Source organism: Muntiacus reevesi, chromosome 20 (genome assembly GCF_963930625.1).
Source record: "Muntiacus reevesi chromosome 20, mMunRee1.1, whole genome shotgun sequence".
Lineage (NCBI taxonomy): Eukaryota > Metazoa > Chordata > Mammalia > Artiodactyla > Cervidae > Muntiacus > Muntiacus reevesi.
The window spans coordinates 15,007,524-15,010,791 of record NC_089268.1 but is presented as its reverse complement, the minus strand read 5'-3'; positions in this window follow the sequence as shown (position 1 = coordinate 15,010,791).

Sequence of the window (3,268 nt, the reverse complement as noted above, 5' to 3'; positions counted from 1 at the left end):
TTGCGGTGCTCAGGCTTCTCTTTGCAGTGGCTTCTTTTGTTTTAAAGCACAGACTCTAGGGAGCACAGGCTTCAGCAGTTGGGGCAGGTGGGCTCAGTAATCTCAGCTCCTAGGCTCCAGAGCACAAACTCAATAGTTGTTGTGCACAGGCTTAGTTGTTATACTTAGCATTTACTCTGTTAAGAACTTTCATATATGACATACAGTAGCATCATTATAGGGCTTCCCTTGTGGCACAGCTGGTGAAGAATCTGCCTGCAATGCAGGAGACCAGGGTTTAATCCCTGGGTGGGGAAGATCCCCTGGAGAAAGGAAAGGCTACCCACTCCAGTATTCTGGCCTGGAGAATTCCATGGACTGTATAGTCCATGGGGTTGCAAAGAGTTGGACACGACTGATCGACTTCTCTCTTTTCTTTAGTTGTTACACAGCATTTGGGGTTTTCCTCGATCAGGGATCGAACCCTTGTGTCCTGCATTGGCAGGCAGATTCTTTACCACTGAACCACCAGGGAAGCCCCAAATTCTTGCTTTTTATCAGCTCTCTGCCAGTGACCCAGCTTCTGCAGCACCCTTGCAAACCTCTCAAACTCCTCCCTAGGAGAAGGGCACCCAGAACCCTGAGAGAAGGAAATAAATGACTCTGTAATTTGGATAAATTACAAAGTGGCTGCAGGTGCAGGGGAAGTAGGTGGGGGTAGCGGGGTGGCCCTCTACCTTGCCATCAGAGAGATGTATACTGTGTAAACTGGAAACAAATTTGCACTGTCCCCTTTGCCCACCTCCACCAGCTAAGAAGGTGGAAGCAGGAACAAGCCTTTGAGATCAGTGAAGTACCAGCCCTGGGTCAGGCACTTGTAAGATGATATTTGCAATATCATCTTGATACTTGTAAGGTGATATTTGGCCCAGGGCAGTGCAGGAAATTTCAAAATTCTTTGGTGTTTGAACCATCTGTGTTTGTAGGACTGGTGCCCTGAGGATGACAGGCTCTATAGAAGGGGTCCAGGGCTCTGCCCTTAGATCTTTCCTGCCTGGTACTGTCATTAGAGCCTCCCACCGCCCACCTACTGAGTTTCTAGAGAGGGTCATGGAAGGGGGAGGCTGTAGTTGCTAATGAATATTATGGAAGACAGAATTCAGAGGGCATTCTTGTTACCAGAAGCTTGGCCTCTCTGTACACTGATGCCAAATCAAATCCTGGAGGCAGAGCTTTGGGTGAAGTAGAAAAGGATGGCTTTATTGTTTTGCCAGGTGAAGGGACACACACCAAGCTTCTGCCTCAAAAAACTGTGTCTCAACCCCAAAGGATCTGATGAGGGTTTTTATGAGAATGGGCTTCCCTGGTGGCTCAGAAGGTAAAGAATCCACTAGCAATGCAGGAAACCTGGGTTTGATCCCAGGGTTGGGAAGATCTCCTAGAGATGGGAATGGCTACCCACTCCAGTATTCTTGCCTGCAGAATTCCATGGACAGAGGGGCTTGGTGGGCTACAGTCCTTGGGGTCCCAAAGAATTAGACACGACTGAACAACTAACATTTTCACTTCTATAACAGTGAGTCAAAGGTGAGTTCTCTGACAAAATTAAGGTGTAAGCAGGGTTTGCAGTCCTTAATCTCAGGCGGTCCAGTCTCCTAATCTTGATGAGTTTCTCTGGTCCCTTTAATCTTGCCTCAGGTGGTTAGTAGTAATGTACAGATGTGAGAGTTGGACCATAAAGAAGGCTTGATCACTGAAGAATTGACACTTTCCAATTGTGGTGCTAGAGAAGACTCTTGAGAGTCCCTTGGGCTGCAAGGAGATCAAACCAGTCAATCCTAAAGGAAATCAACCCTGAATATTCATTGGAAGGACTGATGCTGAAGCTGAAGCTCCAATACTTTGAGCACCTGATGTGAAGAGTCAACTCATGGAAAAGACCCTAATGCGGGAACGACTGAAGGTAGGAGAAGATAAAGGTGACCTCCTTCAAAAGGTCCCATGCACACATTGTCACACTCAGTACCCCCAACTCTGCAGCAGGCCACCACCAACCCATGCGTCCACCAGAGACTCCTGGACACTCACAGGCACATCTGGGTCAGTTTCTTGTGGGGTCATTGCTCCTTTCTCCTGGGTCCTGGTGCACACAAGGTTTTGTTTGTGCCCTCCAGAGTCTGTTTCCCCAGTCTTGTGTGAGTTCTGTAATCAAATCCCACTGGCCTCCAAAGTCAAATTCCCTGGGGGTTCTCAGTCCCTTTGCCAGATCCCCAGGTTGGGAAATTGGTTTCAAGTCCTAGGACTTTCTTCCCAGTGCGAGAATTTCTGTGGTATAATTGTTCTGCAGTTTGTGGGTCATCTGCTCGGCAGCTCTATGGTGAGGTTAATGGTGACCTCCTCCAAGAGGGCTTATGCCACAGGCTGTGTGACCAGGTCTCCTGAACCCAGAACCCTTGCCCCTGTGGCAGGCCACTGCTGACCCGTACCTCCTCAGGAGACACTCACACACAGTTCTGGCTCAGTCTCTGTGGGGTCTCTGGGTCCTTGTGTGCACAAGGTTTTGTCTGAGCCCTTTGAGCATCTCTGGCAGGTATCGGGTTTGATTCTAAATGTGATTTTGCCCCTCCTATCGTCTTGCTGGGGCTTCTCCTTTGCCCCTGGACTTGGAGTATCTTTTTTTGGTAGGATCCAACATTCTCCTTGTCAATGGCTGTTCAGCAGTGAGTTGTAATTTTGGAGTTCTCCCAGGAGAAGATGAGCGCACATCCTTCTACTCCATCATCTTGAGATCAAATATATGGTTGGATGGCATCACCGACACGATGGACATGAGTTTGAGTAATATCTGGGAGTTGGTGATGGACAGAGAAGCCTGGTGTGCTGCAGTCCATGGGATCCCAAAGAGTCATGCACAACTGAACAACGACAACATGTGCTTTCTTGGCTGCCGCACCCTTGATTGGCAGCTGTTGGAAGCCACCCTTTGGAACGCAGGGAAGGTCATGGAGGCTGGAGTCTTGCCCACAAGATATGGGGGAAAGAGAGACGCCCACGTCCGGGATCCCCACAGGGCCCTGCTCAGTTTCAATCTCCCCTGTGACTGCTGACTTGCTGTCATTCAATTTTCTAGAGCAGTCACTAGAGACTCTGTGCAAAGCCCTAAGGAACCAAAGGGGCAATGAGGGATCACTGCCCTTGGTGCAAGTAGGGGATTGAGTGGAGCCACAGGAACCGATGCCAGACTCAGAGGCTGCCCAGCCCCCCACTCCCATCTCCATGGAATGATTAG